The sequence below is a fragment of the Lepus europaeus genome, chromosome 17 (genome assembly GCF_033115175.1).
Source record: "Lepus europaeus isolate LE1 chromosome 17, mLepTim1.pri, whole genome shotgun sequence".
Classification (NCBI taxonomy): Eukaryota; Metazoa; Chordata; class Mammalia; order Lagomorpha; family Leporidae; genus Lepus; species Lepus europaeus.
In genome coordinates, this window is record NC_084843.1 from 23,792,414 (window position 1) to 23,810,894 (window position 18,481).

An 18,481-nucleotide genomic window follows, 5' to 3' on the forward strand; every position below is an offset into this window, starting at 1 on the left:
CCATTCCTTTCTCCCAATCATTAAAAAAAAAAAAAAAGAAGAATTGGCATCAATGGAACAAGGACATATGTCTCAGCCATTTTAGCTCTTTGCCTGAAAGCAGAGAAATTGCCCTTGTACCCCCTTTACCCTTGCATTCTTCTCCAATTAACTGGCTCACAAAAAGGAAGGCTGAAAAGCCCACAAAACTCTAGCTCAGCTCCACACCCCACACCATGGCCCTTAGCTGGTTTATGCTATATTAACCTACCCCATAACTAAATTCTTGCCCTCTGCCATGTGTTCTGTGTACACACCGGCCATTGGCCAGCTCTGTGAATTTTTTCTTGCATAAATGTGTTAGCTGTGAATTTGTATCCTGCCTCCTATCTGTTCTGCCCCCTCTTGCCTTAAGTGCATCTTTTTGAGAAAATTGACTTCACGGTATACATATTAACCCTAATATTTTAGGACAATGTGTCTTGTTCCAGCCAAATTGCTAGCTGAAAATACTGAATGTTTAATTGCAAGCCATTATGAAACTAGTTGTTTTGTATCACTAAAGTATAATTGGTGGTTAACTATTCTCCATTGGTTTCAAGACAAAAACATCCAACTTAGTTAGAACTAAGGCCCAGATATGAACTTGATGACTGATAACCATTCTGCTGGTTCTAAAACTTAAGAATGTTGACTGGCAGTGGAAAACTTGAGTCTTCAAGAAGAAATGGATTATGTTGACCTTACAGTGTTTCTGTATGTTTGTCAATGCAATATAGTTTTATACCCAATTGTTGGTTTAGGTTGTGAAAAGTACTGTTGCAGCTGAGTCTTGTTAGAGCCTTACTAAAAAGTAGCATCAGTGTCTTTATGCGGATATCTAGCATCATTGGAGAAAGAGTAAGCTATCAGGAGAATTCACAGGAACAGATTCAACTTAAGGCTATTCTCAGCCATCTCAGAATCATAGACTCTAAATATAACACAAATCTCCCAACTGGTAGTGTACTGACTGGCTAATTAGGAAGCATTAGCCTTATTCTATGATTAGATGTATGTCCTGTCAAAAATCTAATAAAACATTCACAACCACAATCTACTTGACCCAGATGCCACTCACAAACCATGGAGAGTGAAGAAAAAGATGTCTTTATATATATTTCTTTCTTTGTGAACACTTTATTTTTGTGAGTACTGTCCTGTTTTATTTTCCTAGGACTATACTAATGTCTTCACTGTATTTCTCAGAGCAGAGGAAGTAAATGAGTATCTATGGGTAAATCTAAGTCATTTTGTCAGGTAACCATTTTAAAGGAATGGGACTAAGATTTCCTACTAGTACTATGACCTGCCTCCTCTGCCTCTTAAGAGTAGGGCTCTGGGCTTAGGGATCATCTTAACCATGATTACAGAGAACTAAAAACTTGAAAGAGGTCCTTCTTACTTCTGTGCCAGAAGACCTCCCAAAGTGTACTCAACTTGAAATTAAGGATGCTGCCACCCTCATAAAACCAAAGCATCTCCCTTTCATTTGTCCAACAATAGAAAGAAAAATCCTGAACACTCTTGGCTCAACAATAGTATGGGAAGAATAGAGATGATCTTTTAAAATACTTTGAGAGGTAGAGTTAGAGACAGAGGGAGACACAGAAAGGTCTTCCATCTGCTGGTTCACTCCCAAATTGTTGGAGTTTCTTCCAGATCTCCCACCTGGGTGCAGGGGCCCAAGTACTTGGTGCCATCTTCTCTGCTTTTCCAGGACAGTATCAGAGAGCTGGATCAGAAGAGGAGCAGCTGGGACTTGAACCAGAACCCATATGGAATGGTGGCACCTCAGGCAGAGACTCAGCCTACTATGCCACAGTGCCAGCTCCATATCTGACACAAAATAAATAAGCACTGGGGATTTCATTAATGTAGGCTGAATTTGTGATAATGCAGAAAGAATACTAAACTACTGGGAAATTCTAATCTCCAATTCAGTTGTACAATATTCTAGCTGTGTGCTGTTGGATAAATCCCTTAGATTCTATGGCGCTCAGTTACTGTTTAAAGAGCAGTAATACCACCTGCTATATTTTCTTTTATAGCTTGACCTCATTGCTTCCTATGTGTCAAGTCTTCTGCTATTCATTTTATCTAATCAGAAATTACAGCCACTTCTTTAGTTCCCACAGTCACTCTATTAGATGTGATAATGTAAGACTTAGATAAGTTACTTGAGGAAGTTCACACAGTTCAAAAGCAATAGAATCAAGACTCAGTTAATGTGGCAAAAAGTTTATATCCCTATATTGTACTGTGGTACACGATAGTAGAAAACATTTCATCTCTTAAGACATCAAGTTCTAATCCGTGGAGTGGAGAAAATAATGCTAGTAACCCGTAGGGTTGTGAAAGGATTAAATAAGGCAATACAAACATAGCAATCAGACCTGTGCACACAGGAAATGCAGTTGTTCTTAAAATAGAATAATACTCATTAAATGCATTTGGCATCTTCTGTGCTTATCACTTCGACTCTGTTGCCACCCATTAGCTGGCTTGGAAACTGATAAATGAGGAGCACGGCAGTGAAGGAGTCCAGAGACTATCAAGCCCCTGCTTCCCCACCGACACCAAATGGAGCACGCAAGTCCATTCCTCAGAAAGCATTGTAAGAGGAGAGGCTTTAACCTGATGCCTTACATGTCTAAAGACTAGACCAGCCGAAGTAGAAAATGAGTATCTCTGGTGCCTTCTCTGACATTCTCTGAACTCAAGTCACAGGAAGGACTGAAGTTTATCAACACATCTGGACAGACTTTGGTCAGGCACCATTGTCCTCTTCTTGGGGGTCCCTTTAGTATTCCAAATAGAATTCTTGGCAAACTACAGTGTGTTCTGCAAGTCCAATGGAGCCTCAGACCACCCACTGTAAGCCCACAAAAGCCCCCTAAACACTTACTCTTTGTGCAAGGCAAGGCTGTACAATAAGGTTACTATGTGGAGCAGTATGTAAGCTTATGAGCTGTGTTAGGCCAACAGGTCCAGAGATTGCCTTTGTGTGCATTAATACACATGTGCTTTGCTTTTTCTCCTGTTAACATCAGTTCATCTGAACAAATCAGGAGAAGGCAAAGTGGACATCTTCCTTTCATACCTGCATAGGACCTACTGTTACCACGTTCCTCATGAGGCCTTGGCACTCTGCTCTGCCCCCCTAGCTTTTGGGAATTTTATCTAGAAGTCTAAGTGTTGTACATTTTCTTAGTATATATCAGCAGTAATAATCCTCCCCTGTTAGCCAAAACTTTGACACTGATTACGGGAGGTGTTTAGGCCGCAGTTGCTGCAGTTTGCTGAAATTCTCCAAGGCTGACTATACTGTACCTGGATAGGGCTTGGCAAGGAAGAATAAGGAGCAAAGTAGTGTAAAATCTGAGTGGTGTTAGTGGGTTTACCTGCTTTACCACAGGAGTTTTGACCTTCAGAGTGATGTCCCATTGCACTGCTGAAAATGCCCAACATGGTGACTCGGTTGCAAGCCATTGCATTCTGGAAACCAGAACCCACTCTAAATTTTCGCAAACATCAGGGTCAATTTCTGTAAGTTGACTTTGTGCTGCAAACTGGCTGGGTCATAATTCTAGGAATGGAACTTTCCAGGCCATCGCCAAATTGCTTAAGAATGTTTAGGTAGCTGTTAAACCAGCTGGCCACCACCCTGCCTCCCACTACAGCACCCTCCCACTTCATTATCTGAAATTCCATGCTCATTTAAACAGGCAGCCACACCAGCCCCCGGAAAGCCAGCAGACATGCGGAAGTTGGTTTCCACAGCACAGCCCTCAGGGTGTCCACCCAGCTGTCAGCATTGATGTGCTTTAATGGTTTTCTTGCGAGAAGCCGCCTTGTGTGAAGCAGTTGCCTCTTGAACTGGTCAAATGCTTGTTACTGGTCTCCCATGCTGTGCGAGGTGGGATGACCCCCTGACGGATAAATAGGAGCCAAGGATAAAAATGAGCCTTTTAAAATAAAAATAATCCAGCCCACCTTTCTATTTTAAAGGGCTGCTTGGCAAGGGGTCCGGGGTTTGTCATCCTTCTTGGAGCAACGCCTACCGTAGTGAACTCCCACACACAGTGAGAATGCAGATAAGTGGGACAGGAAGGCCTGCCCTATTATGGGAGCATAGAGTGACAGGGGCTGTTTGTTTATTACCTGGAACTGAAAGGCAGCAAAGATGCTACTACAACGCAGCAACCTTGAGAGAATTGTTGATGAGAACCTTAAAGCCCCTGAATGTATCTACCTTTATGAAAGATAACAATGGCTGATCAATGTGTTCTTAGAAAAAAATCTGAGCATGCTGGAGCCCATTTTAAGAGTTTATTAATGAAAATCAGGGTTTTTTTTTTTTTTTCTTTTTTGTACAGATCAGTCTCTTCAGAGATTTCATAGGTAGAACATTGGTGAGACCTAAAAAGGACAAATTAGAGATAGACTGTGGTGGGGAAAAGGACATGGGGGAAAAAGGTGACAATCTAAAAAACAGCAATTGGAAAAAAAAAAAAAAACCGAGGAAGTCAGCAATTTAATGGGCGCCCATAACTGCTCCATTACGTTTCCCTAGGTCTCTGTGGCACAGTAGGAGTCTGGCTTTAAGTATTTTTGCCTGAATAGTGACCAGGCATAGGCACAGTTCATTTATTTTCGTCTCTATTTAGAGGAGAAGAATCATTGGTACACTTATTCTGGGAATCAGAGTAAGAGAAAGGGAACAAACACTAAGATAGGCAAGTTGGGAAACAAAAACATGAAAATCAAAGCTGAGTCAAACTTGGAACACATGCTTGACTTTAACAAATGTCTTCCAAATAGCACTCTGGGTTCAGACAAGGACAGAACTGACGGTTAAAGCAGTGGTAATGGGGAAGGCCCAAAGTCATTTATCCTTTAATTAGCAAAATGTTTCATACTTAAATTCAAAGCTGGAATTCTTTTTTTTTTTTTTTTTTTTTTTTTGGACAGGCAGAGTGGACAGTGAGAGAGAGAGACAGAGAGAAAGGTCTTCCTTTTGCCGTTGGTTCACCCTCCAATGGCCGCCGCAGTAGCGCGCTGCGGCCGGCGCACCGCGCTGTTCCGATGGCAGGAGCCAGGTGCTTCTCCTGGTCTCCCATGGGGTGCAGGACCCAAGGACTTGGGCCATCCTCCACTGCACTCCCTAGCCACAGCAGAGAGCTGGCCTGGAAGCGGGGCAACCGGGACAGGATCGGTGCCCCAACCGGGACTAGAACCCGGTGTGCCGGCGCCGCAAGGCGGAGGATTAGCCTGTTAAGCCACGGCGCCGGCCTCAAAGCTGGAATTCTATGAGCATCTGAAATAGTGACAAAAATGGTTTTGTCTGGATTATTTTGATTTCATCTACATGCAATAATGAAATGCTAGAGCGACTAAGATGCATTTCCAATTTAATATATAGGTGGAAGATATATTCCTCTCCATTTCTCTTTGGCGGTTTTGTGTATACTAGAAGCCAATTTTTAATACTATAGATATAAATCATTTCTGCTTTTAAATGTGGACTTTGAATTATATGGAGATTATTTTGGGATAAGAAAAACCTGACTTCAGCTAATAGTTGATCCCGGAAGATTTTTACAGATTAGGTTTAGTTCATCAAACAGCTCTGTTCTTATTAACCATCTGTATTTATTGGGAAATGACACCATCTACTAATCCATAATGCATAAGGACTCTCGATAATCAAAAGCAAAACACTTAAAAATATCATTTGCTAGAAGATGATATTTTAAATGAGTTTAAGATTTAACGGCTCAGTTTGACTTCCTGTTGCCTAATTTAGGCCTAATCTAGACCCATTAGTTTGTTAATCTCAATTATGGGGGCTATCTCTAACAGCTTTATGCCACGAGATTTCAACAATAAAGGGCCCGCTTATAAGGATTCAATTTTCTGTCTGACACAGCTCTGAGGCAGGTTGGGATGTTCTGTTTCCTTGCAGAGTAAGGTTAAAGACTCTTGAATGGGATCAGATGTAGGTTGATGAATTCGAGATTGCAGACATTTTCATTACAAGCAGCTCTACCATGTGGCAGCTGGAACAACTAGTTTTAATTAATCTGAATAAACAGTGGGGTTTTGACAAAGAATAACCATCAAATTAAACAGCTTTCTGGCTGGTATTTGGTGGGGGGTGGGGGGCTCTCCAAAGTGGCAAGATTGTTTTGGGGCTTTTGAGGGATTATATTTAATAAGCTTTTCTGTGTGTTTCTCAGAAGATAGGAATAGAGTTCATGTATTGAGATAAGTAAAAAAGTGTTTGATTTACTTGCACCTGCATAAATGTGAGAATCGTAAAAATCTGGCGCTCCATGGGTCCTCGGTAATCACATATACCACCCACGTCTCATTATGTCTGAAAAAACAAAACTGCATGAGGGAGGAAAAAAATCTGCCCAAGGTCTTAGGTTTCATATTTATAAGAATGATCATGAATTACAGGAAGAGGAGGAAAACCATATTCAGCTTATTAGAGCTACTCAAGAAGGCAAACAGGTAAAATTTCTTAATAAGATTTTAAAGGGTCAAATAACCAGAAATCCTAGTTCATGATACTTGTGATGTCCCCGAAGGTTTACAATAATGAAAAACTATTGACTTGTACAATACACTGGGCAGAATCACTATCAAATATGTTCTTGCAAGAGATACAAAGCACCAATGTTGAACGAGATCACCGTATTCCAGAGCTCACTGTCTTGCATGGGAGCACTGAGTTGAAGTGAACTACCTTCCTCTGCCCATGGAATCTAGCTAGTTGGACTACAGTGGACCTCCAAGTACAGAGTAACCAGCTCAATCAGTTGCTATCCTGTCGACCAATGACCTATTCCCTGAGAGGCATAGCACCTCAGAGAGAGGTCATTGAATCCTGTGATAAGCATCGGGAGCTAATGGTGAGTAAAAAGGAAAACAAGACATCCCCACCTTCTATCATCTCCTCACATTCCAGACTTGCTCCTCCATTTTGGTGGGATCTGTTAGCACTGCCTGTTCAGTTACTGGCAAGTGGAATGCAATGACCAAAAGAACAAAAAGCCAAAAGGATGCTTTTGAGGTGCTACAACCTCTTATTGTATCTGTCTATCTCTTTTCCCATGTAATTAATTTTTGTTTTATCAAAACAAGGCCAGTGAAATCTTGATGCATCCCTGAGCATTTAAGTTAGGCTTATTGTGTTTCCTCAACAAACAGGATCCAGAGGATAATTTGAGTGGTAAATGTGTTTTAATGCATTAATACAGAAGTGAAGGCAATAGGTGCAACCTATATTTCACCTCTTCATTGTGCCACAGATGGGTTATTTTATGTGCGAACTCCTATCTTCTAGCCTCACAGCATACATGAAACACAAATGTGCCTCTTTGAAGTTGCATTATTTTGTCTTCAATCACAGGAAAATGAATACAGAATACTCCATAAGGAAAAGAAGTGGGGTGGCTGGGGTGGTCATTTGGGTAGGAGGCTAGTGACTAGTTGAAAAGGGCCTCTCACCAAAGTGCTTCCTCTTCACCAGAGTCCACGAATCCCCTTGTTCTCTACTACCAGATGTCAAGATTGTCTCTGGCAACATAAGCCTTCCTAAATGTATACCACATGTACACGTATACACTGGAACAGGAAGACACACAGACGTATCCACACCATTCCTCTTCTACAAGAATTGCATATATCTCCCATAGCAAGATTTCTTACCTTTCTCAAAGCCAACAGGTAACTTTATCCTATTCCATGGAATGCTCTTAATTCTCTGGCAAAATGAGTAGCCAACAAAATAGTTTGCTATGTGCTGGTAAATTTTATCATGTATTACCAGGGCTGTTTCCAAGATGCCATTCATTCTGTGACAGCAGCTCTGGAAGTTTTGGGTTCAGTAGGCAAAGAGGGCAGGCAAAAGACAACATTTTGGTGGAAATAAAGGCCCTTTCTACTCTGCATGCTCTGGCTGAAGTTTGCTTCAGTGGCAGAGAAGTAAGGTTTTCATTCTTCGTTCCTCTTTGTTTGCTCATAAAAGTATGTCTTGGAAAAGTCTTACAGTTTTGATCTGAGATGCCTGAAGATGGTGTGTGTGTGTGTGTTTGTGATTATGTGATTAAGTGTGCATAGAAAATTTACCCTCATTGTAGCAAAGAGTGGAATTTTCCATTGGACAAGTGTTAAAGTTTTAAGGAAAAATAAGTAGGTTGAATGGTAGGCTTCCTACTCTGAGTCAACTGAATGTTAGCTCTTTACTGAGGGTTCTCAACTGACAGGCAAAATGAGGTGAAAAATGCATGATAAATTATTTTTTCTGCCCCAAGATAAGAAATGTAGGACAAGAACTAGCTAATTTGACTCCAGAAGCAAGATATGGGGGAGTGAATTAAAAATAACTCTATTTGCATTTCTTTAATATCTACTACACATGAGGTGCTGTGCTAAGTATTTTGTGTATTCTGTATCTACTTCTCTATCTCTTCTCGGCCTTTCGGCTAAGATCAGTTGTATCTGTGTCTACTTCTCACAGAACCATGTAAAATGGGCCGAGGGTACCCAAAAGCCAGCTCAGCTGTTTCCGCTGCCCACATTTCCCCACTGGGATATGCCTTTCTGAAAAGCACCCATGTAAACATGAAACAAAGTGATGTGAGAGAAATGGAAGACTTTAAACAAAGGACTTCACAAATGCCAATTCTGCTCTTTAGCCATAAAAAGTTAGAGTGGGAAGACTAATGTGAGTAACACAGGAAAGCTTTAGAATGAACTTGGTAACTCTTGAGCTGCCCAGCCAGGGAACAAGGACACCTGTGGAAAATACAAAGTCCATTTGTCCCAGAAACAAAAAAAATGTGGACTCTGTGTAGCTGAGAACTTAGACTGAGGGTTGTTAAGGAACATCTAAATTGTAAAGTTCGATTATTATGCTAAGTGGAAATTGTATTTCCTAAACTCTAGATTTTATGTTTGCATTATACCTTCCAAGCTGATTTTACCTTCACTGCATGAAGTGACTTTTATCTTGCAAATTCTAGCTTATCCTAAGGGGTAATGAAGCTACATTTTGGTTTGGAGTACTGATGTAGGGAGTATTAGAGAAACTTTAGGAACAGTCAAGAATGAGCTTCTAGTCAACATGATTATGTTGTAGATGTTTATTTGAAATCAGAACTTTAATTGGTAAAACTAGTAGTGACATGTGGTAAGCCTGGGCTTCAGCAGAAGTCAGCTTGTGAAGAGCCCTGGCAGCTCTGCCAAGAGTTGGATCACTGGAAATGGACCTGCCCTGGAGTCGAAGGATGCCCAGGTCAGAGCCACAGATCTTATTGGCTCTAAGCTGAAAAGCCCTTCACTCAGCCTAACTTCCAAAGTGACTACTGCAGCTGAGGGGATGGCCAAGAAGGGTCAGCAACATTGCAGGCAGAACTGTAAATTTCTTGTTAGAGATGCCACCTGCCTTTACCTGGCCAGCTCTCCTCCCAGCCCAGCCAAGTAATGAAAGTCAACAGAGTGCCTTCCCCTAGGAGGTTCACACCTCCCTTAGGATATACCCCATGTGAAGAGATAGATAGGTCTGGGCCTCTTAACTTACAAGGCCTAAAGCCCAACAAATCATTATCAAGCCCCTTCTGTCAGGTTCTATTTGCCTCTCAATCAGAAAACTTCATTGTAGCTTAGACAGCACCTTTCTTAGCTCCTCTAATAATGACTCTGTCCTTTGTTCTGGACCCTGTCTAGCGCACTTGGGCCTCATTCCTTCGTAATCATAACCTCTACTCTACCTCCAATGGCTCTACTCCCAACCTATGTGTACTGATGGTCCTCTTCCCCACTTAATGCTGTATAATTGTTCAGACCTGGTTAAGGCCACGCTTAGGATCATTGGTTACTATCCTCACCCTGTCTTTTATGATCTTGTCTAAATATGATCAGAGTCGGCAAACTTGGAAGGCTTCCATAGCCTTGGCAACTCATGACAAGAGCCTAGGGTGGTTACTGGCGCCATAAACTAGAGTGTCAATTTGTTGGGTCAACAACAGGAGTCACTGTGCACTTGCTCCTCATGTGGGATCTCTGTCCTTAATGTGCTGTACATTGTGATTTAATGCTATAACTAGTACTCAAACAGTATGTTTCATTTTGTGTTTCTATGTGGGTGCAAACTGTTGAAATCTTTACTTAATGTATACTAAATTATCTTCTGTATATAAAGAGAATTGAAAATGAATCTTGATGTGAATGGAAGGTGAGAGGGAGCGGGAGAGGGGAGGGTTGCAAGTGGGAGGGAAGTTATGGGAGGGGGAAGCCATTTTATTCTATAAGCTGTACATTGGAAATTTATATTCATAAAATAAAAGTTAAAAAAAAACTAGTAGTGACATTTAAAAGGAGACGTATAAAATATTAGAATCTAGACTTGTAATGTTTTTGTATTTGAAATGTTTTATATTTTGTATCTGAAATGCTAGCTAGGGAGAGAGATCTTGAATCTGTTGGTTCACTCCCCAAATGCCTACAGCAGCTGAGACTGGGCCAGGCCAAACCTCGAACTCCATGCAGGTCTCACCTGAGTGCCAGGGACCCAAAACAGGAGCCATCATCTTTTTGCACCCTAGAGGGTGCATTCGCAGGAAGCTAGATCAGACATAGAGGCAGGAATCAATCCCAAACCCTTAACCACTTAACCACGATACCTGGCCCAGAATCTTCAAGTCAACAAGCACTATTCCAAAAGACTTTGAACAAATCGCTACAACTGCTATGAGTCTAATTCATAAGGGGAATCTTGGATTCAATGTATTTTGGGACAGATGTCATGAGAATAACTAGTGGTTTGGACAAAACCAAGTCTTTTATTCAGGAAGCATTAGCTGGGCTTAGAAAATCATTTAAAATTTGTGAAGTTGGTAGAGAGGATCATCTCATCATTGTCCTTTTATACCACTTACATGCATATTTGTAAGAACATAATGTATATACCACATCCATCTGTTTTTCATGATACTTCATTTTCTTTTCCGTAAGGTTATTATTTTTGCCATTATTAAATGATTAGGTTTAGTGTGTTTGTCAGAATGGTGAATCAGCTGAAGTAAAAACGGGGAATAAAGTTGAGGGATCCATGAGTGATATAATGAGCACAAGGGCAGGATCTTGGAGTAAGCCTGAAGCGAAGAGTTCCATATTGCAGGAACAGTTCTCATTCTGTCATTCCGTTGACTGGTTTGCTTTTTGCTTTGCATGGGTCCTGTGTGTCAATCATTCATCTATTCTTTCAGATTGGCTTCATGTTTTTGTTTTTTTTTATCTACTTGAAAACTTCAAAAAAAATTATCACCAAACCATAGATTGATCCATACAAACCTAGCAACTCCGACAGTGCTCTCAGTTTAAATTGCAGAGTCTCAGGGAAGAAAACCAGATTGGCTAAATTGGGTCAGGTACCCTCCAGGGGCCCAGTGATTTCTGGCTAGAATGATTTAGGCCTTGGAGAAAGGGCTTCTAGATGCCGCCATGCAAACATACGGATTGGAAAAGAAGGCACAACTGCCTCAAGACTGAGAGCTCTGTCTAGGTAAACCAATGAGTTCAAGCCAAAATGACAGGTAACATGCTGCATTAGTTGCAAACAAGCATTGTAGAGCCACATTGCTTGTGTGTAAGTCCCAGACCTCCTACCTAGGAACTGTGTTGTGTTGGGCAAGTTACATGATCTCTTTCCTAGCTTTTCCCCACTTGTCAAATGCAAGTAATACAATGATAACTAAAGCTGTAAAAATTAAACGCATCAGAAGTGCTTATGGAAGTACCTTGCTTGGAGTGTGCACATGGTGCAGACTAGAGGAGAGTTAACCTCCATTCCTAGTAATTTCTGAGGTGTAAAACAGGCCCACAGGTCATCTCACCTTCCATAAGCTTAAGCATGGTGGTTGGTAAGCAGTAGGCTGAAACAAAACAGAAATAGAAAAGGCTGAAACAAAACAGAAACAGAAAAAGCAGAGATTATGCTATAAAAACTGGATTCCAATGTAATTACCCCAGTCATCCTCTGCTTCCTTCCCATTGTTTTGTTTGGTTTCATTATAAGTGAAAGCAAATCCAGATGAGAAAAATCATAACTCTAGAGCCAAAACATTCCCAAAGTGCTCATTTTCAGTGTCCCCTACTAAAATTTGGACATAGACTATAAAAACAATGTATGCAGCTTCAGTTACAGCAGTGATATAATTGTTTATTCAACTTCTCTTTGCATAAAGCATATTTTTGTGTTACCACTTAGCTCTAATAGTTATTTTACTGATTGGATATTACTCCACAGGGCTAGTGCACCATAATTTTATTCTACACATGACTCCTTTATTAGAATGTTGATTGCTATGCTTTATTTTTTGTTAAAAAGATGAAATGACCAAAAACCAATCTGGCTCAGACATTAGGAACTGCATTTATAAACAACTGTTGACTTGAATCCCATGAGTTCTTAACTAAAATGTGGCTTTTACCCACTGAAGATTGAGCTTTGAGCAAAATTGTGGAGTAATATAGACAATACAACAGATACAAAACCATGCATACATAAAGCATTGTCAGAATGAAGTATGAGCTACAAACAGCAAATAATGACTTATACTGTTCTAATGGGAGAAATTGATGATAAAATGTACATAAATATTTATCATTATATCCAGTAAAAAATAAGAACTCAAACTTGACATCATCCATCTTCAATGATGTATAAAGGCTGAGGTGCATCATTATCTGATGTGTCTCAGAAAGGAAACCAAAACATCTCAACATGGGGAGACGAGTGGGAAACTGGCAAAGGAAATAGGCATTCCTCAAACATAACACAACCGGAGATGTGAGGGAAGAAAAATCTCCCCTGGGTGTTTTTTCATCAACCACTTAGGTAGGTTTAATGTCTGTAAACAGACGGGTGATGCTCCCAAACCTTTAATTTAAGTGATCTCACGTGTGTAGTTCCACAAGTTCACTGCCAGCAGTCAATATAAATACTCTGGAAAAAACAACATTCTCAATCTAGGTAGATGACAAATGTAAAACTGCAGATTTTATTATTATTATTTATTTATAAGTCAGAGTTAGAGAGGTCTTCCATCCGCTGGTTCACTCCCCAAGCTAAGCCAAAGCCAGGAGCCAGGAATCAGGAGCTTCCCCTGGGTCTCCCGTGTGGATGCAGGGGCCCAAGCACTTGGGCCATCTTCTACTGCTTTCCCAGGCCATAACAGAGAGCTGGATTGGAAGAGGAGAAGCCGGGACTAGAACTGGTGCCCATATGGGATGCCAGCGCTTCAGGCCAAGGCGTTAATCTATTGCACCACAGCGTCAGCCCCAACACTGTAGATTTTTAAAACCCATCTTGATTGCAGAGAAATTAACATGTAAAAAAATACATAGATGGAATACTCAATGAAAACTTGGCTTACTTAGAGCTTTGTTTAATGGTATTAAAGAGTCTCTAGAAAATGGATTTCCTTTACAATAGGTATTGAGATACTACAGAGAAGTATACTTCTAGGTGCAGCTAAGTAATCATGATTGACAGTATCTATGGTGCAGAAGGAACTGTGATAGTGCAATGGAAAGGACATCATTTTAAAGCTGTATTCCAGTATCTCACTGGCATTGAACTTGTCTCAAAGAGAAAGGCTTTCCTTTTGCTGACTTGTCATCAATCTTCTCTAATGGAAAAGAAACCCTTTGGAGAGAAGGCCTCTAGGAAGTCTCTTTTATAGCATTAAGATCTTTCAGGTTCATTCTTTGATTCTCAGTAGATCTCCAGCAGATGTTTCTATGCCTCTGAAGTATAGTTGTTGCAGTTTTTACTTGATTAAGCTGTCACTCAAAATTGTTGTTTGTATCATCGATCCAACATCAAAAAGCTGCTATGCTATGGATCTGATGTCAAAAATTTCAGAGTGACAGCAGGAGCAGATAGAGTATTGCATCTTGCATTCCCATTTCTAAGCCACTCTGAGGTGTGCACCTCTGGAAATGAATCAGGACTAGCTGTGGGGAACTCATATCCACCGATTAATCCCAGGACATGAACAGAGAAAATAGTAATTGTTTGAGTTGAGAGAGAGTTTGAGCTGGCATGCTTTTCAACTTTGCATTTGAAAAATAGCAGGAAATCAAAGTTTGTAACTTATATAACTTTAGATTTAGACAAAGATTGCAAAGACAAGAGTTCCTATATACTCCTCATTCCATTTCCCCTGTTAATATATTGCATGGCCTTGACGCATTTTTTTGAAATTAAGAAACCATACATTGAAGCCCCTTTCAATAGTAAATATACCCTGTTGAAGACTCAGACGTTATGTGAGTAAGACCATATGTATTTCTTTTTTTTTTTTTTTTTTTTTTTGACAGGCAGAGTGGACGGTGGGAGAGATGGAGAGAAAGGTCTTCCTTTTCTGTTGGTTCACCCTCCAATGGCCGCCGCAGCTGGTGCGCTGCAGCCAGCGCACCACGCTGATCCGAAGCCAGGAGCCAGGTGCTTCTCCTGGTCTCCCATGCAGGTGCAGGGCCCAAGCAGCTGGGCCATCCTCCACTGCACTCCCGGGCCAGAGCAGAGAGCTGGCCTGGAAGAGGGGCAACCGGGACAGAATCCAGCACCCTGATCGGGACTAGAACCCAGAGTGCTGGCACCGCAGGTGGAGGATTAGCCTATTGAGTCTCGGCGCCGGCCATATTTCTCACTTTGTTGATGCTATGCCCATCCCATCCATGATATCCTGCCTAGCATTTAGATAAAGAACTTGCTTAATCTTTGCAGGAGCAATCTACGATTGAGGTCTTCCCTGAACTCCTATCCTATTTTCTAGATGCTGTATAAATTTGTACTCCTTCATATTTTTGAATCACAAAAGCAAGCTTTCATCCATAAACATAATCTTATAGTTTGGAATATAAAAGTCTTGGATTTATATCCCGATTCTTTTTACCTTCTATAGCTCTGCAATCTTGAACAAGTAGAAGTAATACTATCACAATCTACCTCACAAAGAGAAGTGAATGATACATCCTTTTACAGAGGGGCAGGCATTTAGCCTAATAGTTGAGACACCCATGTCCCGTATTGGAGTACGTAGGTGTGTTATCTAACTACCACTTCAGACTCCAGCTTCCTACTAAGGCAGACCCTGGAAGGCAGTGGTGGTGGCTCAAGTACCGGGGTCCTGGCACCTATGTGACAAGCATGTATTGAGTCCTGGTCTCCCGACTCTGGCATCGCTCCTCCCCAGCCACTGCAGGAATTTAGAGTGATTTGGGAAATGGGACTGCTCACTTGTTCTGACATATATTCTGTCAATTTTTAAATTGTATTTATAATGCTTAGGATTTGGGACACAGTAGAGGACTGATTAAATGTTACAACTTCTAATATTGCCATAGAGAACAAGGATCAACGAGCTATGCTCCAAAGGCCAAAACTCTGACTTATTGTTCTGTGACAGTCCCTGTGGTAAAAGTGGTTTTAGGGACTTTAAAGTGATGAACAAATAGACTATATTGGAATGCTTGAAAATCATGTGAGATTCAATGGACATAATTTTACTTCAGTGGCGGTTTTGAACTTAAGTTAGAGTTAAGCAGTTACAACAGACACTGCATAACCTGAAAAGCTTGAGGTATTTACTATCTGGAAACTTCTCAAAACAAGCTTGCTGCTCCATGCAGTAGAAACTTTATTTTGTATGTCTTTGGTGTTGATCTCTATAAAAGAGTGATGCCAGAGTGGTTTATTTTCCAGTTATATAGCATCTGTTGCAGTCCCTTGGGGCTCCTACCAACAAAACGCCAAAAAGTAGGTACCTTATAAACAACAAAAATTTCTGAGTTGGGGAAACTGTAAAGTCCAAGATCATAGCACTTGTACATTCACATCTGGTGAGGGTTGACTTTGATTCTGTGTGTAGTGAAGTTCCACTTTCCATTTAGTAGTGCTACATTTGAAATGTGTTCTCGCATGGTGAAAGCAGCCAGGCAGCAGGGGAGTGACAAGGACACTAATCTCAATCCTGAAGGCTCTGCCCTTGTGACATAATCATTACAACAGCTTACTTCCTAAGGGTATCACACTGGGGATTAGGGTTCAGTCTATTGTCTACTGGGGGAATAGAAACATTCAGATTACAACACTACTTAAACCAATCTTTCATTCCCCAAAGCATAACTGTCACAGCACCACTCTGAACCAAAGCTTCCCCATCTTTAAAATGGAAGAAACCATACCTATCTCAGAGTTTTAGTTAGGATTGACTGCGAATGAACAAGATTGGATTCATCCATGTTTGAATCATAAAATAGTCAACAACTGTGTGCTTCGCTCTAACCTTGCCCATCTGGCTCTCTAGATCTTGGAAACCCCTCAGCAGAAAGCTCAAATCTGCATCACTCCTTTGTCCTACTGAATTCCATGCTGCGGCAAATGAGAAATGATCAGTTTCCAGTGTGTGTGTCAATGTCTACAGACACTAAGATGCTGAAGAAATAGATTCTACTACAATATCAGGCACACAGCAATTTCTCAATTACAACTCATTGATTAATTCATTCTCATTTCCAAGTGGCTCATGGGGGACTAATTGGTAGCAAATAACTATTTCTATTACCTGGAGTTAATATGGTTCCTATTTTTATCTTGATCACACACCTGAGATGTTTGTAGCTATTGAATTCTGGGATTTTCAAAATTAGCGTTGCTTTTGTTGTTTGGAAATACTTAAGCATAATACTAGGCAGAGCATTATTTGCAGAAGATAAACTAGCCGAAACAGAGGTGATGGAGTATTACACTGTAGTGGGAAGATGGGTATTACTGATATGCTATATATGGCATACTATATAGTCCCTCTGTTTCATGCTGAGATGAAGAAATAGACTTAGAAAACCTTTCTGCCATTCGGGGATGGACATGAAGTATGAGTTCAAGTTGACTAGGATGTGTGAGGGAAGATTTGGAATGGAAAGAGCATTATGTCCACAGGCCCTGTGGTCAAAGCTGCAAGGCTGAGGAACCTGAAGGCCCTTGGAGGAAGTGTTGATACTGGATGGGACTAGAGAAGGACTTGACCAAGTGCCAAATCGGATCAGAACAGTGATAAACGTCAGGATGGTATCGCCACCACCGGGGCAGTTTGTGCTGCCAACTGAAAGGATTCAATTCTTTAATATTTGAGTGGTTACTGTGAAGGCTCTAGGAGTTGAGGATACAGCGATGCAAAAAACAGGCAAAAATCCTTGTGCTCAAAGGACTTCAATTTTAATGGATTCCTACATAAGGCTTAGAGCATGATACAGAGCAATATCAACATAAAATATTTCTATCCTGCACAGGAATCCTTTAGACAGTTTTTATCTAGTCCTTCCATGAAATTATAACAGAAATACCTTATATATGTTAATAGAAACATATACATGTATAATAACACAAATAAGACCTTTGGTACTACAAGAACCATTTTTTTTTCATTTATTAAACTTTTATTTAATGAATATAAATTTCCAAAGTACAGCTTATGGGTTACAATGGCTTCCCCCACCCCATAACTTCCCTCCCACCTGCATCCCTCCCCTTTCCCGCTCCCTCTCCCCTTCCATTCACATCAAGATTCATTTTCAATTCTCTTTATATACAGAAGATTAGTTTAGGATATATTAGGTAATGATTTCAACAATTTGCCCCCATATAGCAACACAAAGTGAAAAAATACTGTTGGAATACTAGTTATAGCATTAAATAAGAGTGTACAGCACATTAAAGACAGAGATCCTACATAATAATTTTTTAAAAATTAATTTTCTATGCCATTTCCAATTTAACACCAGGTTTTTTTTTCCATTTCCAATTATCTTTATATACAGAAGATCGATTCAGCATATAATTAGTAAAGATCTCATCAGTTTGTATTAACCCTACTGAGGACATCATCCCTTGTATTGTGAATGCATGATAAATGTTGAAGGATTTATTCCCAAATATAAATCTCTTCATTACTTGATTGACTCTTACCTATGAGGGAGCTAGGTAATACTAATTTTGCACATCTGAGGCTGTCCTGATTTAAAATGACCAATAAAGTTTGTGTGGACTCCTTGCCACATCCCAATTGGTTTTCCTGACCCATTTCCCTGGATTGTGTATAATGAATTAGCCTCAATGTATTCTTGAGTCTGCTCAACATTGTTATTTCCTTATTTGAAAACTCTTCACTACTGGAAACTCTTTTTTGTTTATTAGGATAATGCTATAAAGTTTAGTGATTACCTAAGAAATTTCATGTCACCAGTCTACCCTATGTCTTAAAATGTTAATATTTTTTGCAAGCTGATTAAATAATTAAAATATTATTAAAGACAATCACATGGATACCACCCCTGGGAGTGGTTTAGGTGATAAAGGAAAGTTGAGGAATGTGAGTAGTTCATT